The 15,842-nt window shown below is 34.6% G+C and overlaps 1 protein-coding gene across 1 annotated transcript in view; it reads right to left on the bottom strand.

Annotated features, from left to right (window-relative positions):
- cfap299 (cilia and flagella associated protein 299) overlaps positions 1–15,842 on the bottom strand; it is a 166,119-nt gene that overhangs the window by 124,412 nt on the left and 25,865 nt on the right. The gene's annotated exons all lie outside the window — the stretch shown is intronic.

Below are 15,842 nucleotides of genomic sequence, written 5' to 3'. Positions count from 1 at the left end.
AAACTAGAACATTTCCTCTGGGTAAATAGTGAAAGGGGCACGGGGGCTACTGCCGGTGTGTGTACACTATGATGAGATTCTTCAGAGATTTCTAACAATTAATACTAGTAATGTTATGATACTATATAATATACAAGGAGCACACCTACAACAAGCATTCCTTTACAAGTATTTATTTATACAGCAACCTATGACCTTTAACCTCAAAATGTGTGTGTGTGTGTGTGTGTGTGTGTGTGTGTGTGTGTGTGTGTGAGTGAGTGTGTGAGTGAAGTATTTGTACGTGTATCTGTAACTGTAATCACATCAAAGCATCAAAGGCTTTGGGTTCGACCAATCAGAGCAGAGCAATCAACAGAATTAACTCCCACCAACTGCCGATGTTCCTTAACGGAGGTGGACAGACTGGAATTTCCGGCCTCGAACAGAAAGCATTTTTGGCAAAACCATAATACCTATCATTGATCCGACTTCACTTTGAGCATCCTGAGTTCTTCCTGAACGTCTACATATGTTTTTTGTGAAGAAAAATTAAGTAATAGCTTTGTTAGAGCGATCTGAAAAACTGTTAAATATGCTTTTCTGCAGGAATCTTCCTGCGTTTTTAATATGGGAGCCAATGAGGCTGTTGGTGGTGTTGGTGGATCATCTGTGCGTCCTACGCCCAAACTATAACTCTGACAGCTTTACCAGAGGATTGTGAGGGAGAAGACTCATTTTCCTACGTTTCTTACGTCACGAAAAATTTGTATCTCGTAGAGAAAAGTAATAGCACACCGATCCCGATCATACCGCACGTTTTGATATATAATTTGTAGCGGGACGAAATTGTGTCCAGAAGAGGAAGAAGAAAAAAAACATATACACACACACACACACACACACACACACACACACACACACACATATATATATATATATATATATATAAAGATCATTCTGACTGTACTGCACTTTCAAAATAAAAAAAAGTGATTGTGCACAAAAATGAGAAATGTCATTGTCATACAAAACAAACTGTTATTGTTGGTGAGTGTCATTATTTAAATCAATGTATTTGTATCTTCCAAATATACCTAAAAGATGTTTAAATGAGCTAAAATACAGTTTTTGAATCTTTGCCATTTTTTAATGGCCCCTCCTTGGCCCCCACAGTAAAACTGGTCTAGAACCGCCACTGTGCACAATACAACAGACTTGGTTTGAATTAAAAAGCATGATTAATAAGTGTAATTACAATGCAAGATGCAGCAGAAAGCGAGTGGCGTCTGCAGCCTGCAGCTTCCTGTGTGTCAGCACGGAGCTGCCAAGCTCTCAGGAAACTCCCAAATACTCCAAATACCATTTACGAACAGAAATTATCATAAATATTTCACCGTTTCTCCTCTGAAAGCTGCAGAGATCACAGAGAATGTCACAGTGTCTCAGCTGTCTTTTTTGCTCATTTCAGCACGTAAAAAGCAGGAATTATTCCTATCAGGAGTTTTTGGAAGGACTTTTTTTTACATTCAGGCTGGCCTGTTTCCATGGAAACGTGGTTTTGGCGCACACCGACGTATCCCACACCTGAAACAACATTGGCACTAATATTTGAACAGTTAACGCTGCAGTCAGAGCAGCAGAACTCTGGCTGGAGGCCAGCAGCGACTGCAAAACATCCATCAGATCCAGAGTTAACGTGTCGGAGCAGTAAACAGCTCGTTGGGACAACAGGCAGAAACGCTGAGAGTTCAGTCAGTAAATCACAGTTACAGCATGGAGGGAAACTGTTTCTATTGACTTCAGCTATCTGGAATGATCATTTGCATGGTTTATTATTGAATTTCACATGTTTTCATGTTCATGAAGGTACTTTATGCTTCGTTGTTTGTAGATTAAACTCTATATGTGGTTAGTTTCATCCTTCTAAATGTCTTTATCTGATGAATAACTGGCATATTTGCTGTTATATCATGCAAGCAATTTTCCTCAAATTACAGGTGCATTGTGGGAACAATCGACCTACCTCCTTGACCACAAGAAGTGGAAATGTCATGTAATGTCTTTTTTTTGGGTGTTATTTTGTGTATTTTTTGGTATTTTTCTAAACATTTCGTATCTTTTTTAGTAATCTTGTGTATTTTTTTGGTCATTTTGTGTCTTTTTTAAAATAATTTTGTGTCTTTTTCAGTAATTTTGTGTCTTTTTTTTGTCATTTTGTGTCTTTTTTTGGTAATTTTGTGCCTTTTTTTGGTAATTTTGGGTCTTTTTTAGTAATTTTGTGTCTTTTTTTGGTCATTTTGATACTGCCTCCAGTGGCCCCCAGGTAATTTGAGTTTGAGACCCCTGCCTTAAAATATTAGTCACTTTGAGCAAGAATACTTCAACTAACAAAATACATACGTAGTGTTGGTTATCACTTGAAATTCTTGGATATTAATACTGATACAATACCTGATATTCAGTACTTTAAAAAATACTCCTCTCGATGCCTGATTTTCAGTCATGTAAAACAAAAATCCCATTTTAACTCTCTTTGGTACGGTGTTGCCTGTCAGATTTCTACAAGTCATGTTTTTGAGTGATACTTTAAAAAAGAGGGAAGAGTATAGGGAACCAATAGCAATGCTTTAATTTGTCACATGACCTCCAGGCGGCCATATTGAAACACCATTTCGCAGACTTTTCCAAAGGAAACAGCTTTGACATTTTGCACCACAAAAAAAAATCACTCAAAACGTCATTTTCTGGCTCTTTTCCATCTGGAAAATATATATTCCTACTGATTAATTTAGCATCTTTTTTGGTATTTTTTACATTTTTGAGGGGGTCTGACAGCTTCATTTCTGATAGTTTCGTCCACTTGGACTGTTGAATACATTCATTTCAATGGGTCGTTGGTTTAATGGTTCAATGTTTGCTACAGGAAACATTCAGACAAGAAACCGGTCAAAGAAAGTTCCTGTTATAATGTTTTTAAATGTACAATGTTATGTATTGTTCCCTGTTTAAGCTACTGAATCTTTTACACGTTTATTAAATAAATTATGTTAAAATTAATTTAAAAAATTTCACTTGTGCATCGTTATGGTACAATGTTCCCTACAGACAACAACAACAAAAAAATATATATATACAATTTCTTCAGATTATGTTTATTTAGTCTATTTTAAGACAAAAAAACACTCAAACAATTAAACAAATGTGCTAAATTATCGCTTGAATCAGAAAAATTCAATTCATTCTCATGAAGGGTTTGCAAAAATATCACACAAACTCTTCAAGAAGAAGGTCTGGGAAATTAAATTAAATTAAAATAAATAGCTTCCAGTACTTGATCATGCTCTAAACTTGCTGCTTCAGACACATTAGCTGTGAAAGTAATGAGGCGTCCTTCACTTAAAAGGAGTTTTAGAGGCAGAAATAACCCAAAACCTCCCTGAAAAACACCTGCTGTCTGAAGCAGCAACCCCCCCAACTCATAAATCTCTTTCTTTCATGCTGAACATTCAAAACTCCTGAATCCACTGGTGTCTGCTTCTCCGGTCCAACCAGAAGACAAGTTCAATTATTCTACATTAACGGCTCCTCAAATCCACTTTCCATCGCCGGAGCACTTTAAAAAGCCTCGACGGCCACAACAAGAAGGGACGGAGGCCAAAGCCAACGTCTGCTCTGAGAGAGAGAGAGAGAGAGAACAGGATCTGGATGTTTAAACTGACTAGAATTTGGGGAAAGGATTGTAATTTATCCTGGTCGTTTGGCCCGAGCCCCATAATGAAAGTCTTAGAGGAATCACACGGTGGTAAAAGTGCAGGGACAGCACATATTTGGAGGCTGGAACTTCACTCCATCTTGTGAGTGAGTGAAGGATTGCTGCTGGGTCACGGGGGCCCGAGGCCCCAAAGTAAACACAGGTGTTGAGGAGGCAAAGTGACTGGGGTTACCCCATCCAGTAGCTAAAGCAACACACACAGTCACGGAGAGGGAATAATACTGCAGCAGAACACACGGAGGTTCAGTTTCCCCTCAATTAACAAATATCTTATCAAGCCTCATTTAGGACGGATAAGAAGAGTTTCACTATTAAATGACGGTTATTAGCGGCTAATGACTGACGCTGATCTCGCCGTGTGTTTCAAGTGTCTTGTTGTTGGATTGTGGTCGAGGCAGGTGGGCAAAGGTATGAGGAGAGAAGCACTGAGGATGAAAAGACACAAAATGACCAAAAAAGACACAAAATGACCCAAAAAAGGCACAAAAGACCCATAAAAGACACGAAATGACTAAAAAAAGACACAAAATGAACCAAGAAAGACACAAAATGAACCAAAAAAGACACAAAATTACCAGAAAAAGACACAAAATTACCAGAAAAAGACACAAAATGAACCAAAAAAGACACAAAATTACCAAAAAAAGACACAAAATTACCAGAAAACCCACAAAATTACCAAAAAAGACACAAAATTACCAGAAAAAGACACAAAATTACAAAAAAAAGACACAAAATGAACCAAAAAAGACACAAAATTACCAAAAAACCCACAAAATTACCAAAAAAGACACAAAATTACCAGAAAAAGACACAAAATTACAAAAAGGACACAAAATTACAAAAAAAGAAACAAAATGGCCCAAAGTCTTTTGATATCAACTTATACTCTTTAAATATCTTGTTTTTGATAACAACAGATCATTATTTACATTCTGCCTCTCATACTTTATGAAGAAAAAAAGTTTTTGTATTATTACAAAGCTAACTACTTAGCTAAGTAGCTTGCTAAGCTAACAACTTAGCCAAGAAGTTAGCTACGTAGTTAGCTTAGCAAGCTACTTAGCCAAGAAGTTAGCGAAGTACTTAGCTTAGCAAGATACTAAGCTAAATATTTAGCCAAGAAGATAGCTAAGTAGTTAGCTTAGCAAGATACTTAGCTAGATACTTAGCCAAGAAGTTAGCTAAGTAGTTAGCTTAGCAAGCTACTTAGCTAAAAAATGGATATGGGCAATTTTTCACCCATGTTGTGCATTAGAAGAGTAGCGACACAAAAAGGTAATATTCACGGAAAACATAAAATTAGGATGTATGATGATCAAAAACAAACTAATTGGGGAAAACCTGGAATACTGAATGATGAAAATAATTTTTTGCAAAGATATAGAACATAAAAACTCATACATATCGGGTCACTTTAGACCATGTTGTGCATCAAAGGGTTAAAGTGGGAGATTTTTGAGTTTTGAGACTATTCATACAATAAAGACAACACTGTTATTAGTTAGTGATCAGTAAAACAGTATTGGTCCTTTTTTTATCCAAAGTATAACATTTTCACAAAAGCAGCCAAACTTTAGTTGGAAAGGCAGAAACAGCCACAGAAAGACTTTGTTGAAACAGAGCTGGTGGAAGGAACCGCTTAGAAAACTAAATAGACCCAGAAAGTTGGAGGACCAGAACTATGTATTCAAAGGAAGATGCCAAAGCTCTGGAGAATGTTTTATAATCCTCAGACAGGATTTACAACTCCTGAGAGTTACCACCTGACATGACTAGACAGGCTGTTAGATGGCTGTTATCAGCGTTTTATCAGCCAATAACTACTAAAACAGACCTGCTGCACCTGCTGGAGGCAGGAAGTCAACATGTGACCCTTTGAATGGGCAGATAGCTGTAATAACGTCTGTTAACTCTATGGAGCCTTATAGGGCCATTTGGTCCATTTTTTAATCCTTTTCATGTCTTTAAGTGTCTTTATTTGTCATTTTGTGTTTTCTGTGGGGGTTTTTTTTGGTCATTCGGTCTTCTCCTTCTGAGTCTTTTTTTAGTCATTTTGTGTCTTTTTTTAGTCATTCTGTGTCTTTTTTTGATATTTTGTGTCTTTTTTGGTCATTTTGTGTCTTTTTTTAGTCATTTTGTGTCTTTTTTGTCATTTTGTGTCTCCTGTGGGATTTTTTTTGGTCATTCTGTCTTCTCCTTTTGTGTCTTTTTTGGTCTTTCTTTGTCTTTTTTGTCATTTTGTGCCGTTTTTGGTCATTCTGCGTCTTTTTTTGGTAATTTTGTGTCTTTTTGTAATAATTTTGTGTCTTTCTTAGTAATTTTGTGTATTTTTTTGGTCATCTTGCGTCTTGTTTGGGTCATTTTGTGTCTTTTTTGGTTATTCTGTGTCTTTTTTTGGTAATTGTGTGTATTTTTTGGTAATTCTGTGTCTTTTTGTAATAATTTTGTGTCTTTTTTAGTAATTTTGTGTATTTTTCTGGTAATCTTGTGTCTTTTTGGGTCATATTATGTCTTTTTTGGGTCATTTTGTGACTTTTTAAAATCATTTTGTGACTTTTTTGGTAATTTTGTGTCTTTTTTTAGTAATTTTGTGTATTTTTTGATCATCTTGTGTCTTATTGGGTCATTTTGTGTCTTTTTAAAGTAATTTCGCTTTTCCTGTCATTTTGTGTCTTTTTTTTTGTTGTCATTTTGTGTCTTTTTTTGGTCATCTTGATACTGCCTCCAGCGGCCTCCAGGTAACTTTCATTACCAACAAGTAGTGACTTAATTAAAAATCAATCAGTGGCAACTTAATGGTTAAGAACCTATTTCTGCTGTTCTAAAGGTGAATTTGATGCAAAGCTTGGTGCAGCTCTGTTGAGGTGAACAGCTGCAGAGATCTCTGAGCTGTTTACTCTCATATAAACACACTGAGATGAACTCAGTCAGACGGAAACACAGAGGCCTTCTTCATGGACCAAAAGCTCCTAAACTCATGTTTTAACTCTTTATTCTCAGCACAAAACACCCAGCCAATATGGGATTCTGGAGGCCGACACCCGAACTGATTTTAGAGGGAAAAACCTCACAGATTAACAAAATGACAGCTGATATAATGAATTTTTAAGCACTTTTTAAGCTTCTGCATTATATTTTCTGATTAAAAAGTTTTCATATTTGGTGCATAATGAACAATTGTGCAGATTTAGATCCTCGACTGAAAAATATTTCTCTCAGAGCTGCAAATGCACTTGAAATTGTAAAATGAGATCCTTTTTTATCCTTAATTTGGACATTTTTCTACACAGACTTTGGGTGAATATGGAGTCCAGAGACTACAATATTTGCTATTTTAGTCCGTCAACAGAATCTTGTTATTTGAGCCCCACATAACTTCAGTTTGCATCAACTTTTTCGAGATGTAATCTTGTTTTAAAATATGTTTTATAGACCAAAACTTGCACTGCAAAAAAGGTGTTTTTGTGTCTAAAAATAACATAAAAACAGTAAATCTGAGGGAAATGATCTTGCTGCATGGACAGATAATTTACCTTGACAAGATTTCTTAAATTAATATTATTAAATCTAGAAATAAGCATGTTGAACACTTACAATAAGGACGACGTCACTACTGGAAGTCTTTTTGGGTCATTTTGTCTCTTTTTTTGTCATTTTACATCCTTTTTTGATCATCTTGGGTTTTTTGTGTGTCATTTTGGTTAATTTTACATATTTTGTAATTTAACAATTTTTTTTAGTCATTTTGTGTCTTTTTGCATTATTTTTTGATCATTTTGTTTTTTTGTGTGTCATTGTTGGTAAATTTTACATATTTCTTTTCTAATTTGACATAATTTTCATTGGGTCATTTCGTCTTTTTTTGATCATTTTACATCCTTTTTTGATCATCTTGGGTTTTTTTGTGTGTCATTCTGGTTAATTTTATATATTATTTTGTAATTTAAAATATTTTTTTGGTCAATTTGTGTCTTTTCATTGGTCATAATATGTCTTTTTGGTCATTTTTTTGTCTATTTTTTGGTCAATTTGTGTTGTTTTTGGTGATTATGCGTCTTTTTTGGTAATTTTATGTCTATCTTTTTGGTCAATTTTAGTTTTTTTTATTGGTCAATCGACGTCTTTTTTGGTAATTTTAAGTTTTTTTGGTCAATTTGTGTCCTTTTTGATCATTATACGTCTTTTTTGGTAATTTTGTGTCTTTTTTTTAGTCAATTTGTGTCTTTTTTGGTAATTCTACATCCTTTTTTGATCATCTTGGGGTTTTTGTGTGTCATTTTGGTTAATTTAACATTTTTCTTTAATCATTTTGTATATTTTTTTGCTCATTTTACATCTTTTTGGGGGGTAATTTTGAGTCTTTTTTGGTCCAAAGTCGTATTATTTAAACGCAGATTGAAGAAAAATGCGCTGAGGAATTCCTAGAAAGCGGCAGTGTTAAGAGCTTAAAATAAGAAATTAACTCTTAAAACAAGACAAATGATCTAACACTTCTAAATCTAAGTTATTTTATCTTGGTAAGAAACAAATAATTTGCAGTTTTGCAGCCAAAACTGATCAAACTGCAGCTCGGAAACAGCAAAAAGGCACTGAATGGACAGATAAACCTAGTAGAAACTTTTTTTTTTGTAAAAAGAACCCCAACATCTTTATTAAACATTTAAAAATTGCAGGTGAGTCAGTGAAACGTGTTGAGGGTTGACTGCAGCAGCAGCTTCAAAGGGAGTTTCTAGGAATTTATAAGCAACAAGTTTCTGAACGACTACTGGATTTCTTTGAGATTCGGAGCCAGTTTTTTGATACATAATCTGACTAAAGTTGTTGCCAAATCTTTTCATGTGGTGGTAGAAGTGTCAGTTTCAACACCGTCACAAGATGCTTTTGTTGTAAAGGAATGTCATATTGACAGGTTGCTTCCAACATCTGAATATGAATATGTGCTAATTTGACTGCTAAGTGTGTAAAAGTTCCTGCTGCAGATATTCACATCTGTCACCTTTGAAATGTGTGTTAACATAAGCATGTGTGCAGACGGCACTAGGGACGGGGGATATGTCTCCCCAGATTCCAACCTGGTCTCACAGGAATCCGTGGAATAGCCACGGAATCACAAACATTTCCGTGAAACTGACACGGATTTGGCTACAATGCAAGTTAATGCCAGTCATATCCCGTGGCTATTCCAACATACAAAGTGATTATGTACATTCACTGAGTGAATATTTAGAAAATAAAACATATATTTCTCGCTAGAAATGTGATCAAAATCCATTTTTATGCAGAAACTAAGTCAAAATATTGATTTTTTTTCACTAAAAATGGACACAAACCAATAGGAAGTTCCAAAAAAAGTGCTGGATCCTTCATTCCCATAATTCAACGCAGCAGCATATTTCCTTAAGTTTCCCCCCAAAAAAGATACAAAATGACCCAAAAAAGACACCAAATGACTAAAAAAAGACACAAAATGACCAAAAAAGACACAAAATGACAAAAAAAAGACACAAAATTACCAAAAAAGACACAAAATTACCAAAAAAGACACAAAATGACTAAACAATCCCACAAAATGATCAAAAAAAGACACAAAATTACCAAAAAAGACACAAAAATACAAAAAAAAAGACACAAAATGACCAAAAAAGACACAAAATGACTAAACAATCCCACAAAATGATCAACAAAAGACACAAAATGATCAACAAAAGACACAAAATGACCAAAAAAGACACAAAATGACCAAAAAAGACACAGATCAGACACAAAATTGACACGGACACGGATTTCGCTACAATGCAAGTTAATGCCAGTCATATCCCGTGGCTATTCCAACATACAAAGTGATTATGTACATTCACTTAGTGAATATTTAGAAAATAAAACATATATTCCTCGCTAGAAATGTGATCAAAATCCATTTTTATGCAGAAACTAAGTCAAAATATTAATTTTTCACTAAAAATGAGAGAACTGTCCGCCATGTTTTTTGTTCTGACCGCCGGGACCTTGAAAGTCACGTGACTTGGAACAAACCAATAGGAACAAATATCCATGGAATAGCCACGGGATATGACTGTCATTAACCTGAATTGTAGCGAAATCCGTGTCAGTTTCACGGAAATTTGAGTGATTCTGTGGCTAATTCACGGATTCCTGTGAGACCAGGTTCCCAGATTCATAGTGATCCCAATTCGTCTGCCTCACTTTCAGCGACAAACATTGTCGGTAAAAAACAGAAGATTAATATTCAGTTAGTTGGATTATTTACATTGCAGCACATAAAGCAGGGGTCTCAAACCCAAATTACCTGGGGGTGGCAGTATCAAAATGACCAAAAAGACAAAAAATTACAGAAAAACACTAGATTACTTTAAAAAGTCACAAAATGACCAAAAAAGTAATTAAAGGGACCTTCCACACACAACACGGTAAAGTGCCATTCATATAAAACTCACATTAAACTTTCATATCAAGGTGGGGGCCACAAAATATCATCACAAGGGCCACAATTGGCCCGCGGGCCGCAAGTTTGAGACCCATGATGTAGAGAGTCTGGCAGCTAATGGTGTGTTCAAGGTCTACATGAATGTCAGAATTTTCAACGTTGTTTCAAGCTCCAAGTTCTGACTTTCAGTGTAAATTAAACACACCATAAGGCGTTACGGTTAGAACTTGTTAGACCCACCTTAGAAATAAAAGCAAACACATGTAGCTTTCAAAATAAAAGCATGTGGATGTGTTAGCAGAGTACACCACAGAATTTACAAGAAGACTGTCAAAATAAGAGCCTTAAATAAAACATAGAGAAACCCTTATTATCCGTTACAATAATTAATTAAAATATGCAATGATTCAGATGGAATAGTGGCATTAGAATGTGCTGCACACTGGGAATTTCATGCACAAACTTCCATTTATTTATATAAATATGTTGGTTGTTGTTTACACTACAGTTCATTTAATTTTTTTAAATCAAACATATTTTGGAAAACACTGATTCATCTCTTTGCTGGACTCAAAGATGACTCCATTATCTGTTTGCACAGCAGAAAAGAAGAACAATTCACAGAGAATAGTGAATAAATAAAATATACTGCAGCACGTTGCCCCGAGCAGCAACTTTTTTGTGCAACTTCATCACCCTTTGCCAAACAAATCTGATCCATATCAGGTTGTGTCCCTTTTTCCTACATGTGCAAAACGTTGCAGCAAATAATTCCCAGTATAATTAATGAAATGTCATTAAAAAGTTATTTGGCGCTTCGAGCATTCCTTCTTAATTCGTAGCCTGCGTTTTGCAAATAAATATTCAGCAAATGGACGAAGAATGGTGTTTTCCTGGAGAAATTGTAATTTCATGACGTGTAGCAGATGTTGTGCTTTGAAAAAAAAGAAAAACTTTTATTGTGGAGGGACAGATTAGCAGATTGAAGCTTTCATTAGGTGGCAGATGGGAACCTTCAATAATACGCTGATTTCTTCAGAAACAACACATACTGTAGCAGAATATTTTTCCTCAGAGTGCTTTTGGGAAAATGAATCTTATGGAAAATATTATTTTGGGCCAGTGGACGTCTGTTTTTTTAATGCAATTATCCCACAAACGTCATAAAAATCTGTTTTTTTAATGCAATTATCCCACAAACGTCATAAAATTCTGTTTTTTTTATGCAATTATCCCAAAAACGTCATAAAAATCTGTTTTTTTAATGCAATTATCCCACAAACGTCATAAAAAACTGCTGCTTTTTTAATGCAATAATCCCACAAACGTCAGAAAAATCTGTTTTTTTTAATGCAATTATCCCACAAACGTCATAAAAATCAGTTTTTTTTTATGCAATTATCCCACAAACGTCATAAAAATCTGTTTTTTTAATGCAATTATCCCACAAACGTCATAAAAATCAGTTTTTTTAATGCAATTATCCCACAAACGTCATAAAAATCAGTTTTTTTTATGCAATTATCCCACAAACGTCATAAAAATCTGCTTTTTTTATGCAATTATCCCACAAACGTCATAAAAATCTGTTTTTTTTATGCAATTATCCCACAAACGTCATAAAAATCTGTTTTTTTTAATGCAATTATCCCACAAACGTCATAAAAATCTGTTTTTTTAATGCAATTATCCCACAAACGTCATAAAAATCTGTTTTTTTTATGCAATTATCCCAAAAACGTCATAAAAATCTGTTTTTTAATGCAATTATCCCACAAACGTCATAAAAATCAGTTTTTTTTAATGCAATTATCCCACAAACGTCATAAAAATCTGTTTTTTTAATGCAATTATCCCACAAACGTCATAAAAGTCTGTTTTTTTTAATGCAATTATCCCACAAACGTCATAAAAATCTGTTTTTTTTTATTTTTTAAGAAAAACTTTTATTGTGGAGGGACAGATTAGCAGATTGAAGCTTTCATTAGGCTCCGGGTGGCAGATGGGAACCTTCAATAATACGCTGATTTCTTCAGAAACAACACATACTGTAGCAGAATATTTTTCCTCAGAGTGCTTTTGGGAAAATGAATCTTATGGAAAACATTATTTTGGGCCGGTGGACGTCAAGGGAAATTCCACACAGCATGACAATTTACTTTATTTTGGGCTTTTTGTAAAATCCTCTGTCACCTCTGATTACAATGAGCCCAATGTATCAGTTACACATGTGCTACGCATGATATTCTACCTGGGTTTTTTTGGAAAGTGGATCAAAGGAATCATTGTCATATTTTTCATACCGGCAAAATTAAATATATTCCACTTGGGGGAACGTGCCGTGATGGATGCTGGAGTCCAACAAAAAAAAAAGAAAAAGAAAGAAAAAGAGAAGGAGAGAGAGTCTTCTGAGGGGAAATTTGATGTGTAGATTTGGAAAGATGTCAAGGAAACTTCAAAGTTTTGAAAAATAATATCTACTCTGAAGTAAAATGAGAGAACAAGCTCCCTCTCATCTGAACGTCTGTCTGTCCTGCACATGTTAATAGCTTACAGTGGAAGCATTTCAAATATTTGATCATGAATTTCCTAACAAATTGGATTAGATCTCTTTCTTATTTATAGTTTAACTTCAGGAAACAACTTTCAGAGTCGTGTGTAAGGCCTGCAAATGTAATAAACCACAAACATAATGAAAATCTGCAGCTTTTAATGCAATAATCCCACAAACGTAATAAAAATCAGCTTTTTTTAATGCAATAATCCCACAAACGTAACACATTTTCCACAAATGTAATACACTGTAAAAAATAATCTGTTTAATTTACAGAAAAATACCGGCAGCTGTGGTTGCCAGAACTTCACCGTAAAAATTACAGTGAGTGGATTTTCTATTCTAAATGTAAATGTAAATATCAGCAAAAACTGTAATTTAATCTTCAATCCTGTTATTTTGTGTCATTCATTCACACATCATGGTATTTCTCCATAAATTTTGCATGAAAATGTTATATTTTACAGCAAAACTGTGTGTTTCTTCCAGTTTATGACAGAAAAAAGTAAAGGTTTTGTACCATTCTTTGATTTACGGTAATTAAAAGTGTCTAATACGGTGATATACAATTTTTCATTTTATGCCCTATTTCTGATGTATTTGACAATTATTTGACATTACTGTTATTTATACAAACCTTTTTTACAGTGTAATTATTACGTTTGAGTTTCAAACTGGGATGCCATATATTTGCATATTTCTTGATTCTGGATTTTAATAAGGGAAAGGATTTTAACAAGATAATTTAACTTTTTGGGTGTGAAAACACCTACCATTAGCCTATTATTCAAATAATAAGTAGGTATTTTATTCATAGGCTACACCTGAAACATGTCTAGAAGGAGTCTTTAATGATTGAATAGTGTTAACCCTCTAGAGTCCATGAAAACACCTGCATATTACTTCTTCATGACGTGAAGACATAAAAATGTAAAACTGGAGATATCGTCAAATATATTTAGTATAAAACATTGAACTAGACATTATCCTCATTTTACCTGTTATATGTTATATTTGCAACCTGTGTTCATATTTGCAATATTTAAAATTCTGTGTTTTGAAACATCATTTTCAAGATCAGATTTTATGTTTTCCTTTGTTTCTTTTGGGTTCAACATTTTTATCAAGTGAGTCAAAGTTAAAAATTAATTATCAGGACATAAAGGAGAGGTAACGCTGAAAAAACTGATACCAACATGGCACGGTGAAGATTTTTAACAGATTTTTTAACAGAGAGCCAGCAGTTAGATTTTCCACCCTCGGTCAGTATTAGTAGGCAAACAAACAACAACAACCATTATTCTTTGCATTATTACATTTGTGGGAACTTATTACAATAATAAAAGTTGAAGATTTTCACTCCCCCATAAACGTAATAAGTCCCTGAAAACGTAATAGTTATTATATTCGTGGGAAATCTCGTGTTACGTTTGTACACTGAAAAAGAACCAACTTAATTTAATTGTTTCATTTGGTAACACCTAAATGAATTAAGTTCTTTCAAATTAATTTAATAAGTTAGATTAACACAATTGATTTTAAATTAATTTGAAAGAACTTAATTCATTTCGGTGTTACCAAATGAAACAATTCAATTAAGTTGGTTCAACTATTTTCTTTTTTCAGTGTAGCAGGCAGCGGCTATTACGTTTGTGGGATTATTGCATTAAAATCTGCAGATTTTCATTATGTTTGTGGGCGTTTTAGTCATGCTTACAGTCAGAAATCAATTCAGACAAGGCAGCAAACAGTGAAACAGCATTAAAGAGGGCTTGCCCTGCAGACCTGGCCTCAGGGAGAGTCCTCCAGACCACTTCATCCATCATACACTTCCTCCATCCACAGCACTTAGAAGAACAAAGGAGAGGAGGACAGTTGGGCCTGGTGGCTGATGGGAAGAGTTACAAGATGAGGAAACCACTTCCTCCTCTTCATCAAGTTCACTAAGCTGGAGTAGTGGGTGGAGGTTTCTACCAGATACCAGACACCACCTATCTATCAAATATCACCACCTATCTATCAAATATCACCACCTATCTATCAATATCACCACCTATCTATCAATATCACCACCTATCTATCAATATCACCACCTATCTATCAAATATCACCACCTATCTATCAAATATCACCACCTATCTATCAATATCACCACCTATCTATCAATATCACCACCTATCTATCAATATCACCACCTATCTATCAAATATCACCACCTATCTATCAAATATCACCACCTATCTATCAATATCACCACCTATCTATCAATATCACCACCTATCTATCATATCACCACCTATCTATCAATATCACCACCAATCTACCAATATCACCACCTATCTATCAATATCACCACCTATCTACCAATATCACCACCTATCTATCAATATCACCACCTATCCATCAATATCACCACCTATCTACCAATATCACCACCTATCTATCAATATCACCACCTATCTATCAATATCACCACCTATCTATCAATATCACCACCTATCTATCAATATCACCACCTATCTATCAATATCACCACCTATCTATCAATATCACCACCTATCTATCAATATCACCACCTATCTATCAATATCACCATCTATCTATCAATATCACCACCTATCTATCAAATATCAAATATCAGACAGCAGCAGAGTGAGATGTTAGAGGGAAAACATCCTCAGTTGGAGAGGTTTATAAATACTGTGATTATAAATACCAGTTGTTGGGTCAATAAGATGTTAAAACGAGGGATTGAGTCCAAGATGACATGGTGGACATAATCAACATTTTATGATTTATTCCTAATTGATAGTCCTATTAACGGTGTCCCTGAGCTCACAGCGCTGCAACTTTAAAAAAAAAAAACATGCAAATACACGAAACACAAGCAAACTGAGAAAACATCTTCATCAATCTGACAACACAAGAGCAGCATTTAGAAAACAAAGACCACAACACAACAGAAGTGTTTCCAGAGGACACTTAAAAGTGATGCACATGTCTGGACACGCATGTGATATTATCCAGTTATTTCAAGATAATTATAATTTCACGTTATAAAGTCAAAATATCATGTTATTTCATTA

This window comes from Centropristis striata, chromosome 7 (assembly GCF_030273125.1).
Source record: "Centropristis striata isolate RG_2023a ecotype Rhode Island chromosome 7, C.striata_1.0, whole genome shotgun sequence".
In the NCBI taxonomy this organism is placed as follows: Eukaryota; Metazoa; Chordata; class Actinopteri; order Perciformes; family Serranidae; genus Centropristis; species Centropristis striata.
This window is presented reverse-complemented; position numbering and strand designations above follow the sequence as displayed.